This window comes from Rhipicephalus sanguineus, chromosome 7 (assembly GCF_013339695.2).
Source record: "Rhipicephalus sanguineus isolate Rsan-2018 chromosome 7, BIME_Rsan_1.4, whole genome shotgun sequence".
NCBI classification, from domain to species: Eukaryota; Metazoa; Arthropoda; class Arachnida; order Ixodida; family Ixodidae; genus Rhipicephalus; species Rhipicephalus sanguineus.
The window spans coordinates 6662949-6689397 of record NC_051182.1 but is presented as its reverse complement, the minus strand read 5'-3'; the positions used below and the strand labels follow the sequence as shown (position 1 = coordinate 6689397).

The following is a 26449-nucleotide window of genomic DNA, read 5'->3' as shown; positions in this document are numbered from 1 at the left end:
TGGCTGACCGCCACACTCGCGCGCCAGTCAGGCTCTTCAGCCCTTCGTCTTCCTTCACTTTCTCTCCGTAACAGGACCCCCGGGCGTTGTAGCGCCGTCTCGGCGCAGGTCCGGCGATGAATTGCGAGAGAAGTAGGGCTTCATCCGCGAAACATGCACAATGTCAACAGGTGGCAGACTTGACGAATCGAAGTGCAACGGCGCAATCTCGTAATTCACGTCGCTAACTTGACGCAAGACTTGGTAGGGTCCTGTGTAGCGGGACAGGAGTTTCTCGGAGAGCCCTACACGGCGACATGGTGACCAAAGGAGCACCCAATCACCTGCGGCAAACTTCATATTACGATGCCGGTGGTCATAGCGGGCTTTCTGCATCTCCTGCGACGTGGCGAGACGAGATCGGGCGACTTGACGAGCCATGTGAGCCCGGTCAATAGCGTCGTGAGCGTAGATGGTAACAGATGGCGCGGAAGGTAAGACGGTGTCAAAACGGCAATATGGGGTGGCGACCATACAAAAGATAAAAAGGTGAAAATCCCGTGGTGTCATGTCTAGAGGAATTATATGCAAAAGTCACATAGGCCAACGTGGCGTCCCAGTCGCGATGATCTTGAGAGACGTACATGGAAAGCATCTCTGTGAGTGTGCGGTTAAGACGTTCAGTAAGTCCATTAGTCTGTGGATGGTAGGCGGTAGACAGCTTGTGCTCTGTGGCACAAGATCTAAGTAGGTCGTCGACAACTCTGGACAAGAAAGAGCGGCCGCGGTCCGTCAGCAGCTGTCGGGGTGCACCGTGGAGGAGGATGACGTCGTGAAGAAGAAAATCCGCGACGTCAGTGGCGCAACTAGTTGGCATGGCCTTCGTGATGGCGTAACGTGTCGCATAATCTGTAGCGACCGCGATCCACTTATTTCCCAAAGTCGTCGTCGGAAAAGGGCCAAGCAGGTCAAGGCCGACGCGATGGAATGGTTCCGAGGGAACTTCAATTGGTTTGTAGAAATCCAGCAGGCGGCAGAGGAGGCCTTTTCCGGCGTTGGCATAGGTCGCAAGTAGCAACATAACGACGCACGGAGCGGTATAGCCCAGGCCAGAAGAACCGACGTCGCACGCGGTCGTATGTGCGCGAAACTCCGAGATGTCCCGCCGTCGGTGCGTCGTGAAGTTGTTCAAGTATGACGGGCCGTAGATGGCGAGGAACGACAAGCAGGAGCTCAGGGCCTTCAATGCTGACGTTGCGGCGGTAGAGGATGCCGTTATGCAACACGAACATACGGAATGCGGCGTCGGTGCTGCCAGACTGGATGGCATCGATGATGGTGCGCAATGACTCATCCCGACGTTGTTCGGTGCGCATGTCGCTCACGTCAGTAAAAAGCCATTACGCAGCTGTCCGGATCATGCGCAGCGGGGTCAGGAGGATCCACCGGATGACGAGAAAGACAGTCTGCATCCTTGTGCAAACGTCCAGACTTGTAGGTGACTGTGAACGAAAATTCCTGGAGCCGCAAAGCCCAGCGACCAAGACGTCCGGTCGGGTCCTTCAGAGAAGTGAGCCAGCAGAGAGCGTGGTGGTCTGTAACGACGGAGAACATGCGGCCAAATAGGTATGGCCGGAACTTAGCGACAGCCAGACTAAGCCAAGCACTCTCTTTCGGTGATGGAATAATTTCTCTCGGGGGAAGAGAGCAGGCGACTGGCGTAAGCTATCACGCACTGTTGACTGTGCTGCCGTGAGCGAGAACTGCGCCGATACCGTGCCCGCTGGCGTCGGTGCGAACTCTGTTGGAGCAGATGGATCAAAGTGGGCAAGTACGGGGGGAGTAGTCAGGAAGCCAATGAGAGCGGTGAACGCTTGAGCCTGCTCAGGGCCCCATGAGAATGTGGTGTCTTTCTTCAGCAGATCTGTTAGTGGCCTAGCAATGTCGGCGAAGTTCTTCACAAACGACGAAAGTAAGAGCATAGGCCGATGAAGCTCCGCACGTCAGAAGTAGAGCGGGGCACAGGAAAGCTGCGAACAGCGCGGATCTTTTCAGGATCTGGTTGGACGCCGTCAGCGTTTACAAGATGACCCAGCACTGTAATCTCCCGGCGGCCAACTGGCATTTCTTGGGAATTCAGTTGAAGTCCGGCTGTTCTGAAGACTGCGAGAATTGCAGCGAGACGCGTCAGGTGGCTGTCGAAGGTGGAAGAAAAGACAATCACATCGTCAAGGTAACAAAGACAAGTAGACCACTTGTAACCTCGCAACAGAGAGTCCATCATCCGTTCGAATGTCGCAGGAACATTGCATAGGCCAAAAGGGCATGACCTTGAACTGGTATAAGCCATCAGGTGTTACGAAGGCAGTTCTTCTCGCGGTCCATTGCATCGACAGAAATCTGCCAGTAGCCGGACCGAAGATCAATAGACGAGAAGTATGTAGCTCCGTGCAGACAGTCCAACGCGTCATCGATGCGTGGTAGCGGGTATACGTCTTTGCGTGTGATCTTGTTTAAGTGGCGATAGTCAACGCAGAAGCGCCAGCTACCATCTTTTTTCTTTACAAGGACGACAGGGGAGGCCCAAGGACTGTCTGACGGTTCGATGACACCTTTGCTAAGCATTTTCTCGACTTCCGTTTGGATCACTGTGCGCTCAGTGTGGGAGACACGATAGGGGCGCCGACGAATAGGACTTGCGTCACCGGTGTTTATACGGTGCTGAACGACGGACGTTTGCCCTAGAGGTCTGTCGTCAAGATCAAAAATGTCACTGTACGACGCGAGGAGGCGACAGATGTCATTGGCCTGTGCAGGGTTGAGGTCCGGGGCAATCATCTTCGCGAAATCAGCCGGCAAAGAAGATGAGCTGTGAGTCGCAGTAGGCGCAAGTAAATCAGTCTCGGCGCTAAGAGCTGCAATTTCAAATTCGTCAGCATCAGATATGTTGGCCAAGAACATGCCACGAGGAAGTACTTGAGGGCACAAGCTGAAATTTAGAAGTGGTAGCGAGGTACGGTTGTCGGTGACAGTGACGAGTGTATGCGGAACGGCAACGTTCCGGCTCAAAAGAATGTCAACGAGGGGAGAGAGGACATATTCACCGTCGGGAACCTGCGGCTCTGCTGTCAGAACGACGTAGGTGGCTGCCTGAGGTGAGAGACGCACGTCTTGAAGAGAGCACAGTCGCGGCGGGGTAGTGTTGGAAGCAGCGACGAGCTGAGGCAGTTCTAGCTGAAGGACGCCGGTAGCGCAATCGATGAGAGCAGAGTGATTTGACAAAAAGTCCAGTCCAAGGATAACGTCGTAAGGGCAGCGGTCAATCACGTAATTCTCTCCGTAACAGTATCTTTAAACAGGAGCCAGTTGTCAATCACCGTACGCTGAGAAAAAGTCGGAAGGAACGTGTCACAAAAACTCTGCAAGCCGAGGTTAATAGCCTTGTAGTCTGCATGCTTATATTCAAAGATACGTTTATTTATTGTTTCACGCGTGCATGAGGAGACGATAATCTTAAAATTAAGTAACGCATGGTCACTAAAGCCCTCCGAATAGGAAATAGCGCCAATACTGTCTGGGTCTGACGCGAATACGAGGTCCAGCGTGCTATTTCCTCGAGTAGGCTGATGAACTAGTTGTACCAAGGAGTAATCGAGGGTTAACTGAAGAAAACCAGCTCCTTCACCGCGTTTGCGAACATAAGCCTTGCCAGTCAATTTCGGGATAGTTGAAGTCGCCAAGTAGGCCACTTGGCTTTTACTTTGGCGAGGTTGTCATGCAAATTGGAAACGAAAGATTGTGGACTATCTGGTGGTCTGTAACAGACGCCAAAAAGATTCTTCGAAGACGACGAAGTGATACAAATCCACATAATCTCTAAATAACTGTGAATGTCTACCTGAAAGGAAGTTATCTGCTGTTTCACGGCGATCAGCACTCCTCCGCCTCTTCTTTCGTTTCTATATTTTCGGTAGATGGCGTAATTATTCAGATCAGGCAGTATTTCGTCATTTCTAATCTCATCATGCAGCCACGTTTCGGTTAAGACTAAAATGTCAGACTCATGATTATCGAGGTACGAGCAGAGTTCGGTGCGTTTGGGAAGGATGCTGCGTATATTAGTGAAGCATATAGAGAGCTCGGTGTGTGCGGTGTTTTTACGACAAGGCATTAAATCATTTCTGACGACACGTGGTGCTGTGTTAGACCTCTGCTATGTTGAAGATAGCATTACAACGTCACCAGTAGCGTCATACACGTAAACCTTGTCACTTATTCTTAACTTATCGACACTAAGCTTGCACGGCACATTTTTGGATTTTGCGAATTCTATCAGCTTCTTCCTGGCTATTCTCGCCTGGAATGAATAATCTTCGCGAACCGCAAAATCGGTTCCTTTGAGCTTGGAACCATTTTGTATGATGCGTTGTTTGTCTTTAAAAAACGCGAATTTAGCTATCACTGGCCTGCATTTTGTGGAGTCGTACTTCCCGATCTTGTGTGCCCGTTCTATTTTAGATGAATCAATTGTAATGTCTAACTTATCCTTGCAGAATTCGATGACCTTTGTTTCAGTACATGACCACGTCTCAGAAACATTATCGTGAATGCCGAAAAACACTAAATTACAGCATCTCAACCGGTTTTCCGTATCGTTACAACGCGATGCAATTGTTCTGAGCTGAACAGAGAAACCGCTGGGATCCGTACCAGGAGAATCAGCTGACGATGAAGCGTGGCAGCTTTTCAAGTCGGTAATATGGACTTCGACTGCACGAATCCTAGTAGACAGTTGTTTCAGTTCAATGTCTACAGACGCCTGCCATTGCTTCAACTCCCGCAAATCGCTTCGAATGCCATCTTGGCCTGATTCGATCCTTTGTACGGTTTCCAGCACTTTTGCAAGTACATCGTTAGAATTGGGTCCGGGATTAGTTCCCACGTCCCCGGCAAGCATTAGAAGCAGGCCTCTTAAGTAACATCCAATACTTTCTTGACATGTTTCTATAGCAAATAACCACTGTCTGGGGCACGACAGCAAAAGAAGGCAGCGATTCTTGCTTTTTTAGGCAAGTGCAACGATCAAGGTAACTGACCTGGAACAGTATGAATGGTAAGCGCTCCATTGTCGACGCGGTGTCGTGCCCCAGAGGGGCGTTCACGGGCAGCAGTTTATATTCCGTATGGTCGGTGCTGATAGCGGTTACCTTTTTTTTCCCACCCACTTGCTTACCCCTTTTCTCTCCTCCTCACCCTTACTTTCTTTTCTCAACTTCCTGCTATACCATACTATACATGGCTATGCAATCATATTCCTTTCTCTCCTCACTTTCACATATTGACCCGCCACGGTGGTCTAGTGCAAGAACGCATACTGTCGGGCTAGTTGGTGCATAACTGTTAGAAAAAGTTCGGCAGATCCCACGCCTTGTGAGAATCGGTATCATGCGAAGCAGTCAGCGAGTAGTTCTATGCTCCATTTATTGCGATAGCAATTACATATATAAAAAAGGCACAAAAAATAAAGCAGAATAAAATTTCGAAGCACCCGACCGGGGTCTCGAACCATCTACCCCTCGCTCTCCAGCCTGCTGCATTAGACAACTCCACCATGCCCCATGCATGCGACCGGCGAAATAACTGCGAGCTATTTATATGCACCATTTACCGCTGGTGGTAAGCTAATCACGGAGGAGCTTGGGCGTGTTTCTATCACGCAACGCTCCTAATTTTCTTTCAGTTTGAAAACTGCCCTAGAGACGCGCACGACAGAGTGGCCCTTTTCTTTACCCACTCGTGATGTGTAAGGAAAAAAAACAAAGAACACCAGGCACGCCTTACATAAGGCGCCCCCGTGTGGTAGGAAAAGCAGGGGGTCACTCCACGTGCTGCAGTTTAAAAGGAAAATAATTATCTGAGAGCGTATGATTCTCCAATGTCCACACTTGCAGATGCAACGCTCCTAATTTTCTTTCAATGTGAAAACTTTCCTGGAGACGCGTACGACAAATTGGCCCTTTTCTGTACCCACTCGCGATATGGAAGAAAAAGAAATTGACCGCGTATCTCCGTGCTTCGCTGCAAATGTCGTCGAAAGACGATAATCTTGTGCCGGTCGTACTACACGAGAACTCCTCCTCTACGTTGAACCGCCGCATCTGCCTCATAGCGTCGCATTTACAACGCAGCCCAAGAAACACTGGCATTTTAAGCGCAGCCTATAAAATATTAGGGTCTTTAGAATTACTTATCTACGTATTTTGTATTAAAAGAACACACCACCTAATAATTGCGTATTGATGTTGTGCCTCAGATATGCGTAATGTTTATTTTTGATCAACAGTGTTCACAAGTATGAACGGCCGTACCAGATCAAGGTGGCTTGGCGGTAAGCAAGTGGTCAAACTTTGACCGGATGGCTGAATCAAGTGACAGACAGACAAACAGAAAGACAGACAGACCAAAATTTCTGCGTTTAAGTTCCACAAGAAAGACTATCGTCTTTAAAAGTCACAGTTTCGCCGCAACGGCGAAGCAATGAATGCGATAGCAACAAATTGGAATGTAACGCGAGGAACGAAAGCAGCTCGAAATTGCCAGCGCGTCGCTCGAGCCCAAAGGACGCACGAAAAGAACGCACACAGGACGAGCGCGAACTATCATGCGTCACAGCTCGATACTTGAAGCGCACTGCTGAAACATAAAGCAGGACGCACGAAACGAACGAACAGGTACACACAGGACGAACGCGAACTAAATGTTGCAGTTGTCACTTATTTCTGTTTGAACAGCACGCTCCTTTCGCAAACGCGGCCGCTGCAGCGAGCGAAGTGACCTTGGTACGCTCTGTGTCTTTAGCGTGAACATCGCGGGTAAGGCACATGACACATAACCCCCCCGCTCCAACCCCCCCACCCCGCCCTCCCCTTCTCTTTTCTTGAAATAAGCGCACGAAGGCGACCACGTCCTGTAGGGCGAAGAGCCTAGGCGTTCGCTGGAGTGGGGCGACGACCATTAAAGTGCGCCCAGCGCCCAGCGCGCACATGGCGTAATCTCGCTGGTGAGTAAGAAAGCACGCTGAACTAAATGGTGTATATAAATAGCTGATTCTAAAAAGACAGGGCGTGCAAACACGGACACAAGAAAGGATTCAGGACACCACAAACGCTGAACTGAGGAGATGCACAACGGCGGAAAAGAAAGAAGGCACGAAAACTTAACTGCGCATGCATATGCAACAGGCCAACCTATCAATCCGGCACGCGTGGCGGTCTACGTGGAAGACAACTCTTAGGGCATTTGATTTCATCTTTATGCAAGTTGATCGACGGTTGAATCACGCATGCGCTACCACTATTTTCGATATGCCATGCTTCAATCATCAGGCGCGTTTTTTCATATCTATGCCAATACAACACTGCGAATTCATCGAATTTTGGCGTGCACTTACAATCTCGACAATGTAAATATAGATTAGAAGGTGAGCCTCCGGTTAGCGATCTCTTATGTTCCAATAATCTTTGGTTAATGCAGCGGCCCGTCTGTCCTACGTAGAAGCGGCCGCAGCTGAAACGGACCTTTACACCACACTCGTACAGCAATCAGTGAATTTGTTGGTATGTTTTACGAAACAAATATCGGTCCGCTTCTTGTCTTTTACTCGCTCATTCTTCCTCTGCACAGCGGCACAAGTCTTGCCTAGCTTATTGGCAGCAATGAAAACAACATTAACGCCGTATCTACTCCTACTTTCTTTAGCCTGTGAGATACGCGATGAATGTACGGTATACCTACGACACGTTTCTTCCTATCGCTTTCTGCAACCATGCTCGGACTTAACACAATGGACTTCTTTAAACGTTCAGCGACAGTGGCCACTGCATCACGAGGATACCCTACATCTAAAAGACGCGTAACCTATGCGTTAAAGCTATCACTGATTTTGTGCTCACACGACTTTGTGAGGGCTGACTTAAGGCGAGACATGGCGATGCCGTTTTTTTACAACCTTCCAGTGCTTCGACGAAAAATTGAACAGCGGTTTTGAAGATCTAGGAGAATACTGCCAGCACACGTGGTTCTTCTGAAACGTTAAGTGTTGTACCGGCATAGAAATGAAAACAAAAAAAAATGCCCCCACCTCCCCGAAGGGAATCGTGAGGATATGCGAATGCATTTCTTGCGCCGAGAGTACACGGCGTAGTATTTTAATGGCGTAAAGCTGGACGCATCGACGCGCTCAAGTGTCTCCCTTGAGGGCGCCTCTTTCAACGAACGCTTCCTACGTGCGTTCGTAATCACCTCAGGGATGTTGCCACCGCCTTCAATGCAGCACAAACGCATTTAGAACGCGCTGTTTTCAGGCGGTGCCAAGGCAGCACAAACGCTACAAACCCGTTTCAAACACACTGCATTGAGGCGGTGGCGCAGGGAGGAGAGAGCGCGAACGGCGAGAGAAGGAGCGGCGAAGCACGGCACCTACCCTCTCCTACACTCTCGCACCACATGCTCCGGTTGCTAGGGGCGAGGATAAGCGCGCGCGCCCGCAGCTGTTGCTATGGGAGAGGGAGTGAGGGCGGAGAGATAACACCTGCCGGCGCGCGGACAACGCCGGATGCCTCACATAGCCCGACTAAGAAATGCATTCGCATTTAAAAATTGGCCGCATATCTATGCTGCTTCGCTGCAAATGTGGTCGAAAGACGATAGTCTTGTGCCGGTCGTACTACACGAGTCCTCCTCTATGTTGAACCGCCTGCATCTGGCTCATAGCATCGCATTTTCAGCGCAGCCTAAGAAAATCCCACCATTTCCCTCTAAAGGGGACCATGAGGTGATGCGAAGCAGCGTTTGGAAATGTCGAGGCCGTTTCTGAGGGGGAGCGGAGAGGGGAAAGGGGAGAGGGGGAGTAGGGAGGGGTGTGTGGAGAGGGTTTGCGCATGCGCAGTAAGGGTAGTCACGCCGCACACCACCACCACCGGTTTGAACTCCACCATAAGATGCTTCGCATCTAAAACGCGCCTGATGATTGAAGCATGGTCCCTCAATACTGGTCCCTCAATATTGAAGCATGATCCCTCAATACAATTGAGGGACCATGGTATAAGGAAAGCGTAGCTGAACCATTATGAGTGATACAAGGGTTCCAGAGTAACGCGCAGCTGTTGGAGAGGGAAGGAGAAGAATTGCGCGTGCGTAGTGTGAGTGTGGACTACCACGCCTCGGGACATACCCCCGAGCAAGGGATGCTTCGCACCTAAAAAATACAGCATCATCTCCCCCTACGGACAACCATGGTGCGATGCGAAAGCATCGCGGGGGGTGCGCATCGAGTTTCCGTTTCTCTTATATTTCTTATGACACGGTGTTTGTCGAGGCGCTTGGATTACCGCTTGCCGACGCTGACGTTCGTCTTCCCGAGCCTTCGTCTGCTCCGCGGCGGTGGCGCTGCCGCCTGAACTAGCGCTGACGTTGACGTTGTTCATGGCGTTTCGCACACCGTTGCACAGAGATAAAATGACGGATGCACAGGGAACGCGCACTTTCGCAGCATCGCAGCCACGGCTAGGTCAGCTAGTATACCCCCCAGGTACTCGATAATTGCGCCACTAGCGCCAATTTGTCCCCTGGTGCTTGGTAGGCCAAACTGTGAAGCTAAAGAACAATAAAAAAAATTGCTGATGCTGCTATGGCAACGCCTTTGTTGATGAAAGAGGTGGAAACGCCGAGCTGCTTGTCGTCTGCTATGCGCTCGACGAGCGCACGCCTGCCTTGTGAGCCGCAAACGGAAACCAACACCGCTTGCATTTCTTTTTCAGGTTTTACTGCTGCTGCGTATATTGTTTTCGACAGCTTTCGGTTGCTAATTTTCTCGGACTCTCAGGACGTCCACAAAACATTTGTTTGGAAATATTTCTGAGTTGAATGCGCGCGAGCCAGCAAGCCTTGAAGTTTGACAATTTTTTTTTTGAGCAAGAAAAAGGAGTCGTCGGAAAATGTGGTTTATTCACTGTTTTTATTAGCAACGTATTGCAAACGATAAAACTCAATATATGCCACAATAGCACAGAGCCGTGCATCTCGTACAGTAAATACAAATGTTGGCATTCTGCATCGGTTACACAAACGTAAGATAATTCGTCGTATATAAATGATAGCTGCAGGAGTCACAACGTTCATTGGCTGTACACAATACAATTCTCCAGAAACGACGGCTCATAGTAACACGTTCGTGAATGATGAACTGATCACCCAATGCTGATGACCAGCACATTGAGCCCAGCACTACCAGCTCCTTTTTTCTTTTTCTATGAAAGTTGCTAGTCGAAACAACCGTCTATAGCAAGCGAATTTCCTACATAACTCCGCTTGTGCTAATGTACCGTTACATATTGAGTAAATTCTATTTACAATTTAACACTTGACTTTATCTCTCGATACAACGCGTAAAGCCTTGTTCAAAGCTGTAGCATTGCTAACAGGGCTTTATATTACAGAATTTTACACCAGTATATTGCACTTATTCCTCGCAATTTGTAATGCACATATCTATCACAATTTAGGCATGAGTATCACCAATCCTACAACATCAAACAAAAAAAATGTCACCCTGCAGACAGAGTTTTCCATCGAGAAGTAGTAAGTGCATGAAGAAGTATAGGCAACTGTCGATGGTTAATCATCAATGGAAATTGAGCTAGGGCAGAGTGATGCACAAAGGTATTACGGAACGCGCACCTTGGGGACATGGAGAAATGTTCACAAAAGTAATTCAGATTGACTGCATTTAATGAATCAGCCTGGGCGCATAGCTCAGAACGGGTCTATTCTGGCCGGTTTTCAAGACATTCCTCTAATATGCCTGAATCATATAAAGTACATAAAGTATAAAGTATATAAAGTATATAAGCGCTGTCCTGTCAAGTTCTTATATCTTCGGTCCCCGTTTTATGTGCGCTTATAAGCTTTGTGCTTCAACATGAAAGTACACTTCCTTTTATAGAGCTCCTAAGCCCAGCTTCGTGCGTCATGTTGGAAGCATAGGATAAATCTGAGCTGTACTATTAGTTTAGTAATTGGCTGAAGGTAATTTGTCATTTGATTTTCGAAGACGCCTTGACAAACCAGTGAAAGCCCCTCAACTTTGCTGGTGCACGTGCTTGTGGCACAGCGTGCTTTCTTGACTTACTAAAATATTTCCGGCTTTTCGATAAGGAGCTTCTTCCTCCTCATTTAAAATGAAAGTATTCATGGCAAGAATGCCGAGCAGTATTAGTACTCGTGCAACTTCGCCGCATCAAGTTCGAGGTCTCAAAATTCGCGTATCGAAGCAGTGAATTATAGCGCAACCACGTGAGCTATGAATATCTGCATAAAGACAATACCTTGCACGCTGTTTGCCCAGACATCGATATGCGGTAAAGTGTCTTGTAAAGATAGCCTACTCAGGAGACTGCCCAAAGAACCGCTGCACTTACAAAAATAATAAGCTCTTAGTAAGACAATTGTTCCTAATTTTGAAGTTTCTGAAGCTTTCTTTTTGAAGCGGACTTTCTCTCACGCCGTTTTTTGAGGGCCCGATTTATGTCATTTATGTGCATCATAAGCCGTGCATAGCAAAACTGCCGCAGAAGGTCCAAGCGGCACTTTTCAGAGCAAAATATTTCTTTGGGCAGACTGCTGCTTAGCTTATCTTTCAGCACAGTAGTTACGCTGCACATATGCGCGACCACGCCTATGTGTTTCACAAAACATTTCTCCATGTTCTTCGCTGCCTCGAAAAAAACAACAGAAGGCAGCGTCGAATTGGCAAAAAGACCGCCTTCCTTACCATGAGACTGAAGCATGGCTAAGGTTTGGCGGGAACCTGAGAATGCCGGATCACCACTCCTTAGGAATGGCTCACAGGTGCAATCTGCTGGCCTATTCTCAAGAAATCGCTGCGCGATGCCGCCCGCAAAGCAGTACAAGGCATTCTCCTCCGTGATGTCAAGGAGGTCTTCACCCGAGGTCTCGCTTGGGAAAAGCGTTTCTGTTACCACAGCCTGCTGAGTTTGAGGCTCACCTAAGGACAACCTTGCAAGTAGGTGCGAATCGGCAACTTCGTAATTCCCGCGCGACGACAGGTTTGACAGTTTCCCAACGAAAACGTGTTTCAACGCAGCGATAAATTGAAACACATTTGGATGTTCATAGCAGCCATTCTTCTGCCTCAAAGTGCCGAGTAGATTCTCCAGCGAGTCTTGCTGCAGGCGACTAGTCAGGAGGCAAGTAAAGTTAAAATTTTTATGAAGGTCTTCCCACAGCATAAGGACAGCCTGTATGGTGACTAGCCAGCCACGGATGGTGTGCGGCTGCCTAGGGCTGTCAAATCTCCAGCACGATATCCATTTGATTGCCTCTTGTAAAAACGCCAGGTCCTCTGAGGTGGCACTTAGAGCGTAATTCATTTTGCCAGGAGTACTGGCAATGGCAGTTTTGCTATTGATGCAATCAAATAGCTTGTCCATCTGTTCTATGAAATCTGCAGTAGATTTGGCAGTCGCAGGTAGTTTGCCAAGAGCAATCATGACTGACATAGCTACTGACACAGACTCGCTCAAGACTTGCGCCGCGAACTTCACCTTCATGCTGTTGAAGGGCCTCCTGTAGATATGATCCAATGTTAATTTTCTCGCCAGTTTTACTCTAAGTGGGTCAGAGCACTCGTACAGTTCACAAATGTACCTCCAGTCCACATTTTCGGTGCCAATGAAAAGCTTGTGAGGGGCTCGAAGGTTATTTCTTGTGCACTTCAATAAGTGTGGAGTGTCGAAGAAAAAATAAACTTTGTGTCCGTTCACTTCAAAGTACGGATTTTTCGGTGTGACTGCCAATTCATCGAATAATTTAATATTACTTGACCCCTGATCGCACACCACTGCTTTCGCATATAGCTCGCATTCTGCAAGCTGCGCTATTAAGGCCAGTAGCAGTCTCTGGATCTTTTCCGCACGCAGAGCAGTTTTGGCAACAGCGAACGCCACTGGCATCACCACGATCGCGAGATTCCAGAAAGGAGCGCTACAAACGCTACATTTGCCACCGCTGTTGTCCTCTCTGAGCCATCATCTGAAAATCCAATGACTACGTCATGTTTTGTGTCATACTGTAAATTTGGTCTCACTGACATTTCGTCAAATGCAATTATGCATGCCCGATCGTCTACTGGCCAACTTTTTGCTGCATCTTTAAGAATGTCCAATACATTAGAAATAATTCCGGGTGTCATTGGAATTTCAGATAACCACCTTCGAAGGGACCTCGGTGATGGCAAAGTCAACACTTTAGCGAGTTGGCGGTATGAACTTGGCCCATGAAAATACATATTCAAGGCGAATTCCTTCACCTCTCGAGACCACCTCCTTCCCTTCCTCTTGCGACAATGGAGTGCCACTTGGCTACCCAAGAGTTGGTATAACTCAGGGCTCATATGAAGCTTTAGCTTCTCTAGTGCTTCCCGTGTAGTAAATTTTCGGCGGCTTTTTATCCAAGCTGACTTCCGATACCTTTGCGCATCAATCTTTAGTCGCTTGATGACGGCTGCGGTCTTCGGTGAATACACCTTTCTCTTTGGGCCTCGGTGAGATGGTGTGGAAGCTGTAAAGAGAAATGCATACAATATAACTTGTCTATGGGTCAGCATAGGTACACAAAGCGAGCACAGCGTCCTCTCTATAAGCAAGTGTCAGGTACTTTGGTAAAGGGGATTTCGTTGGCGACAGATGAAGACTAAAGATCATCGCTCCATAATATTGATGCTGCGCAAGTACAGCACCGAGGCCAACACCGCTGGAGTCCGTGTGTACCTCTGTAGGGGCCGTAGGGTCGTAGTGGCGTAGAATGGGAGGAGACGTCAACAAACGACGGAGCTTTGCGAAAGCGTCGTCGCATTCTGATGACCACGAATTGAGGGGCCCGTTACGTCCAAGGAGCTTCGTCAGCGGTGATATGATAGTCGCGAAGTTTCGGATGAAGCGCCGAAAGTAGGAGCATAGTCCTACGAAACTGCGCAGTTCTTTGACGGACGTAGGTTTGGGGAACTCTGTCACGGCCCGAAGCTTGGCTGGATCTGGGAGGATGCCATCCTTGGACACCACGTATCCTAGTATCGTCAGCTGCCGTGCTGCAAATCGGCACTTCTTGAGATTCAGTTGTAGCCCGGCGTCGCTCAAGCGCGTCAAAACCTGCCGCAGGCGTTGAAGGTGTGTTGAGAAGTCCGGGGCGAAAACGACGACGTCGTCGAGGTAGCATAGGCACGTGTGCGATTTCAAGTTGCGCAGAACGGTATCCATCATGCGCTCAAAGGTCGCGGGCGCATTGCACAGCCCAAACGGCATGACGTTGAATTCGTACAAGCCGTCGGGTGTGACAAACGCTGTCTTCGGTCGAGCGTCATGAGCCATGGGGACTTGCCAGTACCCTGAGCGCAAATCGGGCGATGAAAAGAACTCTGCTCCTTGCAGGCTGTCAATGGTATCGTCTATTCGAGGTAGGGGATAGACGTCCTTACGGGTGATCTTATTTAGTCGTCGGTAGTCCACACAGAACCGCACAGAGCCGTCCTTCTTCGCTACGAGAACGACAGGAGACGCCCACGGGCTGTTTGAGGGTCGAATAACATCGCGGCGAAGCATGTCTTCGACTTGCTCGGTAATTACACGACTCTCTGTTGGCGACACGCGATATGGACGTTGCCGCAGTGGCGGTTGGGCGCCAGTGTCGATGCGATGCGTGACAGCAGACGTGCGGCCGAGAGAAGTTTGCGCTACATCGAACGAAGAACGAAATTCTTCCAACAGGCATAGAAGCTGGGAACGCTCGACCGACGTAAGGTGTTCAGCAATCGAGGAACCAAATAAATCAGCGGGTGACGAATCAGATGTGGAAACAGCACTGAGCGAATGGGAGTTGGCGCAGTGCGTGTCACCCGGTGCGTCCATAACTTGTGCGTCTTCGAGGGCTTCAGCTCTGCCGAGACATTCCCCTCGCACCAACCTAACAATGTACGGGGGTGGGTTCGTAACAAAAATGTCGGTGTCGCCCTGAATGACTTTCACGGTCGCAAATGGCACCAACAAGCCTTTTCTACTGAAGACGCGGTCAGATGGAGAGAGGAGTGCAACGGCGTCGGCGAGACCGGTGCAGCAGACTGACACAGCCGTTGACGAGTTTGCAGGAAGTGTGGTGTCGTCTTTGACGAGTACCTTGGTCGCAGCCGGTGGACTGTCCGCCGGCGTCAAATCTGAGAAAGGTGAGATCTCTATTTCGGCTGGTGCGCAACGAATTACGGCGGCGCGACGGGCGAGAAAATCCCATCCCAGGATGACGTCGTGAGAGCATGACGAAATTATGATGAATTCGACGGCGTACAGAGCGTCCTGAATCATGACACGGGCTGTGCACACCGCTGTCGGGTGAATACTGTAGGCGCTGGCTGTACGAAGGGAGAGCCCGGAAAGTGGCGTCGTCACTTTTCGTAGTACTCGGCTAAATTTAGCGTCCATAACGGAAACGGCAGCTCTAGTGTCTACAAGGGCCGATGTGCGCGCACCATCTACAAACACGTCTACTACGTTTGATGGGCTTTGCTAAGGGCTTTGGCTGTTCGATAGCGTCGCAGCCCTTGCCTCTTCGACTGCGACGACTAGTTTTCCTGGTCTCGTGCGACCGGACGAGACCGCATCGGTGACAGTGAGCGGCGTCGTGGTGACGGTGACCGACGGGTAGATGGACCTGGGCGTGACGTCGGTGACATAGGCGGCAGCGGGTCATAATACGGGCGGCTGGACTGGTTGGTGACGGCTGATTCGACTCGAGGCGGCTGCACGCGGTTGCAATAGCGGGCTACGTGACCGGCGCAACCGCACGCAAAGCAGATCGGGCGGTTGTCGGAAGTGCGCCATCGGTTTGCCGGGCTAGGTCCCATCCACGTGGCAGGACGCGAGGGACGGGGCGGCCGCTGATATGACGACTGCATGGTTGGCTGCAGTCGGGGCGTATGGACGATGTCAGCGTACGCAGCCGGCACACTCGCTTCGAAGGCCTGAGGCCTGGTGACGGCTCCAGCGTATGTTAGCGGGGGCACCACAGGGAGCGCTGGTGTGCGGCCTGGCTGCAACTTGTGCGTAACTGAGCGGCGCAGACGCCGGAGGGGGCTGGTGGTATTCCGGCATAACCTCCGCGATTTCCTGCTCGATAGCCCGGCGTAGGGGAGGCAGCAGTGTGGTCGACGACTGTACAACATCCTGCGGGTGAGAGAAGGCCAGTAAGGAGAACTGGCGGGCAATTTCCTCCCGCACGAATGACTTGATTTCGGCGAGTAAGACGGAGTGGTCCGACACGGCCGACAAGCCAGCGAGATCGGCGTCGCGTGATGGAGGTCGACGCGTCATCAGCCGCTGCCGGCGTAGCTCCTCGTGGCTTTGGCACAGCGTGATGACCTCTGCCACAGTGCGAGGGTTTTTGGCGAGTAGCATGATAAAGGCATCGTCGTCGATGCCTTTCATGACATTCCGGATCTTGTCGGCCTCAGACATGGTTGCGTTGGCTCTCTTGCACAAGTCGAGCACGTCTTCAATGTAGCTCGTGAAAGACTCGCCGGACTGCGGGGCTCGTTCACGTAACCGCTGTTCGGCTTGCAGCTTGCGAACGGCAGGGCGGCCAAACACGTCGATGATGGCGGTCTTGAAAGCGGACCACGTAGCGAAATTGGATGTGTGGTTGTTGTACCATAGACTTGCCACACCCGCGAGGTAGAAAACGAGGTTGCTCAGTTTGCCTGCCTCGTCCCATTTATTGGGGACGCTCACACGCTCGTAGATCGCGAGCCAGACCTAGACGTCGGTGCCATCCGCGCCGGTGAAGATTGGAGGATCGCGGATGCGGGGGACACCCGGACATGGAGTCTGTGCAAGAGGAGGCGTTTGCTGGGCGGCGTCTTGAGTCATGGTAGCAGGCACGGTACGGGATCGAAGCTCCAAGGGCATCGAATGCGGACCGTAGTTGTTTAAAGGGCACAGCACCTCAACCAAATTGTCAAGACGTTTATTAACGGGGACTCAGCGACGACGCACGGCAACGACAGTCAAAGCGGGGCCGACTCTCTGCACGAGGAGCGTGCTCTCAGAGAAGAGAACGACCCACTGGAAGGCGCTCGAGAGGACGACACAATACTCAGTAGGAACGCTTCGCTACAATGCATATATAATAAATGTCTTTGACATACATAATTCCTAATTTGTGAGCGGTTCAGGTACCTCTAAGAATTTTACGCTTAATTAGATAGATAGTTGTGGTTATCAAAACCAGTGTTGATATTAACAGCGCTTCATGATATGGCATCTTACATGAATGATAGCATGAGATGTTAAGCGTTGGCAGATACAATATTTTCATTCGTTGTTTGCTCGGACTTCTCTTCATATATTCGAGCTATGACATGTGGAAAATGTAATGTCGTTGCAAATCAGTTATGCGGAATCCCGCAAGGTGGCGAAATAGTTAAGAAGAAAGAGAGAATAGACAACCACATGATTGTGGCACGAAACTGCAGCTAAGAAGCTTTCTTTTTGAGAAATCCGTATGAGATTCCTTTGGGCTGTGTGCCACAATCGGGTGTTTGTCTATTTTCCATTTTTTCCATGTAATGTCGTTGCATACAACACTTTAAAAAAAAGGTCGAGTAAAAAGGGCGTCTTTTTTTCCCACAATAATAATCGTCATCCGGCATGCTCGAGTTTCCTTTCTTGAAAACTCGGTGCTGTCCACCTTCCTATGAAGAATGCTATGTCACGCTGATAGCACGCGTACCGTTCGTGACCAGGAGGCGCCGTGCGCGCGGGATAATGCGAGGAAAGGAACGCAAGATAGATGACAATTATCGTTGTCGGACAAAACAACAACATTTTTACTCGATCTTTTCTTAGAGTGAACTTTGTCACGCAAATAATTTCCTAATATTCCTCGTTAAAAAAGAAGGACCCACTGTGCTCAGTTAAAAAGATTGAAATGACCAAACAATATTAACACGTGAACAAGCAAGCGTTAGCAAAACGTGTGTTCTTACTTGGTTTATCCTGGCCGGATGTTTCCGGGCACGGCGCACACTCATCCGCACGTCCACACGTGGAAAGGCCAGATGGTCCAGGCATTGGGGATTCGGGGTGAACTGGTGTCTGGCTGGAATCTATAAACAGAAATAACGTCGAGCGCAGGGCATTTATATCTGTTGACACAACTATCTATGGTTCGGGGCCACAGCACACAAACAACCATTATACGCGCCCCTTCCTTAATGCCCAAAATCAACAAGCCGGCCTGAGCATACCTGCAATCTGGGCAATGCTCTTTTGGCGAGGGTGTTCTTGAGCCGCAGCAGCCGTGGCTTCTGCCAGGGAGGGTCCTTGAAGATGGGGATTGTACATTAAGGGGGTAGCATGAATTACAATGTAAAGGACACACCTTGAACTCGTGCGTAAATATGGAACGTTAATTATGCACCAGGCGATAAGGTGCGCGAAAACGAACTACAAAAGCACACGTATTCGCCACCGCTAATAAATTGTTTTTATTACCTTCGTCGATCGGGGATCCCACTTCCACTGCAACAGTGGGAACAGCCGTCCACAACAGCCGTGTTTTGGCAGGATTTGCGAAGGCACTTTCGGCGAAGTGGTCCGAGCAGAGGCGGTAGCCGTTGTACATTTGCTCACGTGTAAGTCCCTCGAGCTCTGCCCTTTTGATGTAATTCCGCCATACGTCACACCTAGAAAATGAAGCAAATGACAACCTGGATTAGAGCTCTGCACGGGCCGGGATTCTCGGCCCGGGCCCGGGACTCGTTCAAAATTACCCGCCCGAGCCCGGCCCGGCGACTCAAAGCAAGGCCCGGGCCCGGCCCGAACCCGAGAAAAAATTTCGCCTACCCGGCCCGGCCCGGCCCGACCACAGATCGGGCCCGACAGGGGCCCGAGCCACTAATCTAGGTGGTGTTGCCCGAGCATAGAATCTACCGCAAGGCGTTTTAAGCGGCAAAGATGTACGCATGCTTGGCGCATGCTTCGCTAGCAAGTGCACCTTAACGTACGGTACTTTCTCGTAAAGAGGGGCTGGCTTGCCGTGGAAACAGTTGAGCGGACATACTGAGTACGATGAACGTTCGTTCGGCAGTGGTACACTGTACCTAATTTTCTAGGAATACAATTGGGATCATCAAGAGCGTTTTGTAGCAGATATTGTTGGAACAAGAGTGATTTGCAGGATGAGTCTGGTTTCGCTAAAGAGCGCAATATAAACAGAAGGGACAGACAACAGAACGATCTCTTCACTTTGTGATTATTGCGCTCTCCATTGAAATTTTAATGGACACGAAAGTGAAACAATGAATCAACTTAGATTGATGAATTGTACTCTGAGAAATCTAATGTCGTTAATGCCACCAATACAGATAAAGGATAAAATAAATTTCGCGCCAAAATCTCCAGGCGCGACAACACGGATTTTAAAGCGTATTTTTCGCATTTTGGCTTGTCGAAATTTCCTGAAGCTTCGTATATGAAGTCTATGGCGCCCCTTCGGAAAACAATGCGCGTCATTTTTACTGATTATGAACTGCGTAGGGCCTAGCCATAGAGTTTCATACAATAACCTAGAAAACTGGCGCTGCGATCGTTCAACCACCATGGGAATGATGGGAAGTACAGGCTTCGGATTGGATTGCGTTAGCTAGCGAATTGTCTACAGATCTTTTTCTACAGTTTCAGTTTCGTTCTTCGGGAGGCGTGGGTAGCGGGGTGCGTTGCAAAGCACTCAACCAGTGCCTTTGTTGTTCAAGAGGCTGAAGACCGCTAGATCTCTTGGTTTGCTGCGATGTTGCAGCTTTACAGCTTGTATTTGACAGTTTTAGCAAATCATCGTGCACCCACCGCTGCGCATAGATGTAGCGTCCCACGCCAGTGCAGGAAACTGCATAGAGTTCACGTCTTTTGATAAGCGCTACTTGTCAAAACTCTTTCAAATCGACTGTAAAACGACGGCGAAGCTAAGTAGACGCACCGTCACGCTCCTCTGACTCGACTTCACAACAAAACGAGAGATGCGTTGGAGCAGGCCACTTGGACAGACGTATCTGGCATCGCAGCAGACGACAAGTTAAGAGTATCTCGCTCACTACACTACTGTTATTTCCATTAATAGATAATGCGTACTTTCGAGGGAAAAACAAGCATGTTTCTTTTAAGTCTTGTAAAAAAATAATTATTTATATCGTGATACCAAATCTGGAACACAACTGTAGAACAATGCATGAACAATGTCCTGGTGGTTAAATTTGTCCAGGTTTCACTCCTACCTTACGGTCTCGCAAACTTTTTGCAGTAGGTTTATGTAGAAAAGAACCAAGCGAGTTTTAATTGGAAATAACTTCATATCGCTTAGTTTTACACTCGGCAAACAAGCGTCGCGAATCTCAAAAACCTAATCCATCCGAAGCAAATCCGAAGCCTGTACTTCCCATCATTCCCATGGTGGTTGAAGCGCCGCTCAAGGAGCCCGCGTAGACAATAGCGCCAGATTCCCCTCTAGGTATTATTTTAAGAAACTCTATGGGCCTAGCAGACGCCGTCAAAATCTATGACGCGTTTGATGCGGGAATTTCAAGGTGGCGTTACCAGCCGTAATTTCTTTTCGCGCGTTTTCTCGCTTCCCATGTGTCTTCTCGCGGCGGCCGGTGTGGGGATTTTGAAATTGTGAAAGAGTAATTTACTAATAATACGAAAATCGCTTTTCCCTTTAGTGTCCCTTTAAAGCGTGCTGTAAGACAAAGTCATTTGTGCACCCTTGTAAATATGTAGCACACATATCTTCATCATTGTAGCACCTTTCCACATCAAGAGAAATAGAGGAAAAAGCCAGATTTATTACCTTTGTTGTAATTACACTAACCTAGATAATAATTATAACGAACCGCGCGCACCGCATGCACTTTGGAAATACGTATAAGAAGCGGAATGGCAAATAAGAAACTATAACTATCATAGCATTCTTTTCATATGTCACACTACCGCTATTATATATAGTCTATAAGCTTTTGTGGTATAGTTTATAATGTATTTGCTCGCATGTTATTGTACAACAAAAATCAAATTATAAAAATGATTCTGCTATAAGAACACCATGCGCCGTTGTATCACATGTCCTGCCACGCTAGTTTCCTGCTTGCGCTAGTCCCAGGGGCTTGCGAAATGTGAAGGCGTCGGCAGTCGTCGTTCTTAACTTCCACCACTGGAGCAAATTTAGGACGTCTTTTTGGACCTCTGCAGAATAACAATAGCTGTTAAGCTGATCCCTTCATTTCTCTCGTTCCCGAACGTTGTGTCACACTTCAATATAATCTATAAATGCCTCTGAGAGCTTGTCCTTGCAGTTTTCAGCAGTGTTTGTTAAGCACGACTTGCACAGGACAATGTTTTTTTTTTTTTTCATAATATAATGGTGTATGCCTTCCTAACGATGTTGCACCGGTAGAAGGTGGCCTACGCTGGTAGGCATAGGACTGGCAGTAGATGGACGAAGTGATTGCGATCTATTTTCGGGGTTCATTCTAGTTTGGTAATTAAGGTGCGAATAAGCTTCTCCACGCTTACTCATTGGATGCATATGATTCGATCGAAGTAAGGGGACATCACCCGGCATGGAATTCGTGATTCTTATGTTAAGGCAGATACTTCGTCAACCTAATATACTTTGCCTTTATACATGAATATACATGTTTAATGGACTTGTCCTGTTCCTGCACATTCCAACGCTGTTGGGGCACTATCATGTAGCTCTCGCACTATATAGTGCAGGGGTCTGATAAAAAATTTGGAGGCACAAAGGAACGAGGACAAGAAATGACAGGACTGGCACCAGTCCTGTCATTTCTTGTCCTCGTTCCTTTGTGCCTCCAAATTTTTTGTCAGACCATGCACCAACTAGCCCAAGAACGCGTTTTACTGCAGGGATCTCAAACACGGGGCCCGCGGACCTCTTGCTAGCGGCCTGCGGCCCCACATGACTGTCTTCGTCCCACTTTTTTATTTATTTATAAGTACGCTTTTGAGCTACACAATCATAACAGGTCTAAAGCATTTTTTTTCGTGAGGCACCGCCTGCAGCCACCATGTGTTGATGCATATAACCGTGAAACAAAACACTATATTGCAGAATTGGCGTCCAGATTTTAGTCATTTTGGAGATGGTATCGGTATGTTGGTGGAAACTTGCCACCAAATATGCCTTTCAGAAGTTACCCATGTATGATATATTAAAAAAGTCTTTCAAACGGCAACGTTATCTGACATCTGGTACAACCAGGCCCGTAGCCAGAAAACCTTGACTATATGAGAAAAACACCTATTTTCACCATTTATTTTTGGTAAAAATACCACACCTACTTCACCAAAATGTCGGGGGAGGGGGGGGGCAGGGCCCCTTTCTGGCTACGGGCCTGGGTACCGCCTATTCCTCCCCCTCCCCCCCCCCCTCGACTCCTACCTTCGTCACTGTCCTGGCCCTTGCGGAAGTAAATTTTTGTGAATGCGGCCCGTTAGCTGAGGCGGCTTTGAGACCCCTGATATAGAGCGGAACAAGACCAACGCTCAGATGTCAACAATGCGGGCACACAAAGCAGGCTGTGCATCTCCATCTCGTGTCACATGACCTCCGGGAACCAAGACGAAGCCACGGAAAAAGAATGTCTTTGTAGGGATTTTACGCAACGAGACTCCGCGCAGTCTTTTCGTTTTAGTGGAGGGCTGGAACTTTCAAGAACGTTTCCCCGCCTGGTAGCTCCGTAATCGCACTTGCGATGATAAGTTATAGTTATAAATTTATTATATTACATTTATTACGGTGATTACAGGATAACATTCGCGATATAAAATAATAACGAATGCAAATAAAGCACGGAATGACGAGATGGTAATTATATTTGCGCCTGGTGTATTTACTTTTAGCTCGCCCGTTTCAATTAAATCAAGTAGCCCCATACTAAAGAGGCAAAAGAAGATCAGTAAATTACTCTTAAAATACCATAATGACTACGCTCGCCGCGACAAGAGTCTTCGTAAGCGAGAAAACGCACAAAAAGAAAATGCGGGTGCTGACGCCATCTTGATTATTGTGCAACAAACACCGTGACGTCATAGACGTCATGACGTCGTGGCGTATACTGGGATCTACGTTGTTCCTAATCGGTAAAAATTAAGTACATTGACCTCTGAGAGGGCCATAAACTTAACATACGAACTTTCAAGAAGTTTCGTTGACCCAGTGTCCCCTTAATACGACAAATACAGTTTGAAATCCGTGACGTCACGCGCGGAGTTTTCGGCGCGGAATTTAAAAATGAAACCTTGCCCTTGATTTTCTCCTTATGATGGTTAAACCAGTTACATTCGTGTTCTCACTTTATCAGTCTTAACCGATTCATTGAATCGCTTTAAGAGTTCCTTTAAGAACTGAGCAAAGTCCAAGCCCGGCCCGACCCGAGCCCGCCACCTCAAACCCGGGCCCGGCCCTAAGCCTGGAGCTTCAAACCCGAGCCCGGCCCGGGCCCGCCGTGTAAACTACTTTACCCGGCCCGGCCCGGCCCACGGGCCGGGCCGGGCCCGGGTTTTCGGGTAGGCCCGAGCCCGTGCAGTGCTCTAACCTGGATATCAATAAACAACATGTAAAAGCGACACAAATATAGAGAGTGCGAAAAAGGGCGAAAAGAATGTTTCATAGGTTCAAAAGCGAAGCGCTGCTCAGCCTTAGCGCAGGTAACGCGAACTTCTTGTAACACGGAATGCAAGCAGTCACTGCTACGTAAATAAATTTGGGGGTTCTTTCTTAAACATTGAAATGTGGTAATATCACTACAAGCAACTGGTCGTCGGAATGCTCTTAAGCCGAACCAGTTCGTCGAAGAAGCACATTCGGCAAACATACTTTGCAAGATTTCTTCTCGAAGAAAAGAATATTACGAGTTACCGCTAACAAAACCGATACTAAAGCGAAATTTCCCTTCTGCGCGTCAGCTGGCATGAATCGGCTCACGAGAAACTGTCCACAAGTAGCTTTACATGCTTACAACATTACTGACAAATGCGCAGTGCCAAAAAAAGGAGGTTCACTGTAAAGCAACAACAGAAATTCTTCGGTTCGCCCTGTAGCTGTTTTGATAAGGATAGCGCTTGATTCTTCGTACCGAACAAAAAGTGCATGTGCTTGCCTGTCGTCCGGTGGGAAGCGGAAAAATTTCGCTGCGCTGTTTCTTCCAGAGTTGTTGCACCACAAAGCAGCGCAGCACGCCTTGTGTCCTTTTCCTACTTTCCTCGACATTTTGAGCGCGTTCACACTCACAAACACCGAAAATTTTACCTTCAAGGCATTCTCAAAAATTTCACACGTGCACAGTGAAAACGGCAGGAGCAGACGAACGGAATGTCAGCAGAAGTGATAAGAGCGAAAGCGCTGCCAGTCGGCGCAACGAATGCAGCGTCTGGATAAATATATAGGTTGTTAAAAAAAAAGAAAATAGCCAAGAACACATTTTATATCTACTCATAATTGCATAGCTTTACATTATTGATGCGTAGGTTGGAAAGCAAAGGCCACACATACGAAAGTTGCTGAATTTTTGCTTCCTACCAAAACAATGGCGGACGCTTAGTTTTGAATACCGAAACTAGTCGAAGCGTCCGGCCCCTGTCGCAGCTTCGAGATCGCTTGCCTGCGTTGCCGCTTACGTTCAGCTTCGCGAGCGTCGATTGCGCCGTTGCGAAGCAGAGTGCAACGGGAGCATGCGCGCGCCGCATTATATAGACCAGAACACAGCGAATTCCATGCGCATCGCCATATTTGCATCGCGCGTCGCGCCATCTATCGCACACGCGACGAAACAACATGCGCGGGCTGCCACGCCAGCAGACGCTACACAGAGCAAACGTGAAACTCCCGAAACTCAGCCCGTGGGAGAGCGTGTTTCGCGTCTTTTTTAGCCTCGACATTTTCGCTGATTTTATTGGAACATCAAGAACAACTTGCTCATGCAAGTCCACAATGTATGCAGTACGTGCTGAGTGGGCTGCGGAAGCAACCTCGTCAGATAAGTACGCTGTTACATTTGTAAAGAAACGTTCTCGCTGTAGTACGCGTCAAACGTAATTGCAGTGCAGCTCGCGAAAGAGTGAAACGATGTTTTGTTGCCCCATATTACAGGTTGTGCACCTGTCAGAAAAACCAGTCAGAAAGACACCGGACAAGGGGAATAAGTGACATGTGACATCTTCCCCTTGTCTAGCGTCTTTTTGACTGGTTTTTGCCTCAGTATCTAAGAACATCTGATTTTCTATTAGAGATTGAGCATTGGGGACCCAAGACACCGGGTCACCAAGCTGCGTTGGGAGGATCAGCAGAGCTTGAGAATGGGTCAAACGCAAGCTGCGTTAGCACAAACGCACGGGGCGCCACACGTGGTGAAATTAAAATCATGCCAGACGCGGGCCATCATACCCACGCTAGTTTTTGCTGTTTGGGTCTTGGGCGAACGCGAGCACAAGAGCCCAAGAGTGGCTTGGGTTGTGCGCATGCGCCCTGGCGGCTTACAAGCTCCTTGGTCCCCAAGCTTTTAGATGCGAAGTATCTTAAGGCCGAGCTCAATCCGGTGGTGTGCGGCGTGACCACCCTTACTGCGCATGCGCATACCCTCTCCACATTCCCTCTCCACTTTCCATCTCCCCTTCCCCTCTCCACTTTCTCTCCCCCTCCCCCTCTCCCATACCCCTCTCCCCTCCCCCTTTCCACTCTTCCCCTGAAACGCGGGCTAGACATGCCGAAATTCTCTCCTGCGCAACGCCGCGATGAGCTCGAGCGCATGCGCGTCCCCTCCCCTTCTCTCTCCTCTCCTACGCTGCCCCCTCTCGCCCGCCTGTCGACCGCGTTCCCCGCTCGCCCTGTGAGAATTAACGGCCAGGCTACATGGAAGATACGATGCGCGTAGCGTCCCTCTTCGCGTTCCACGACGAAGGTCGGTAGCATGCCCAACGAACGCCAACGGAAAGCTATCGTGCAAGTGCTCGCTTCACATCGCCTCATCGTCCCCTTTAGCGGGAGATGGTGTAATTTTTTGGGGCCCTAATTCTCACTCTATAGTGTCGTCATTATTGGAAACACATCGACGCGCACACAATAGACGAAAACGAAAGGCGAGAAGACAAACGGGCGGGCCCGTTTGTCTTCTCGCCTTTCATTTTCGTCTATTGTGTGCGCGCCGAAATGTTTCCAATAATGTCTCAAACCAACTCGCCCAGCTCTCCATACTATTACATTACATTTCTATATTGTCGACACTTGCAGCGCGTTGATCAAGCACAAAGACGTGTAACAACTGCGACAGTTATTAGCT

At 49.0% G+C, this 26449-nt stretch overlaps 1 protein-coding gene and 1 long non-coding RNA gene across 2 annotated transcripts in view; one reads left to right on the top strand and one right to left on the bottom strand.

The window, feature by feature from the left end:
* The window catches only part of LOC125759285 (uncharacterized), an 88658-nt gene that overhangs the window by 5243 nt on the left and 56966 nt on the right, over positions 1 to 26449 (top strand). The window lies entirely within an intron of this gene.
* On the bottom strand, positions 13026 to 18234 carry LOC125759227 (uncharacterized). Its single transcript, XR_007416760.1, has 2 exons — positions 18086 to 18234; positions 13026 to 13617 (listed from the first exon to the last, which is right to left on the bottom strand). It is a non-coding gene; the product is annotated as an uncharacterized LOC125759227 (long non-coding RNA).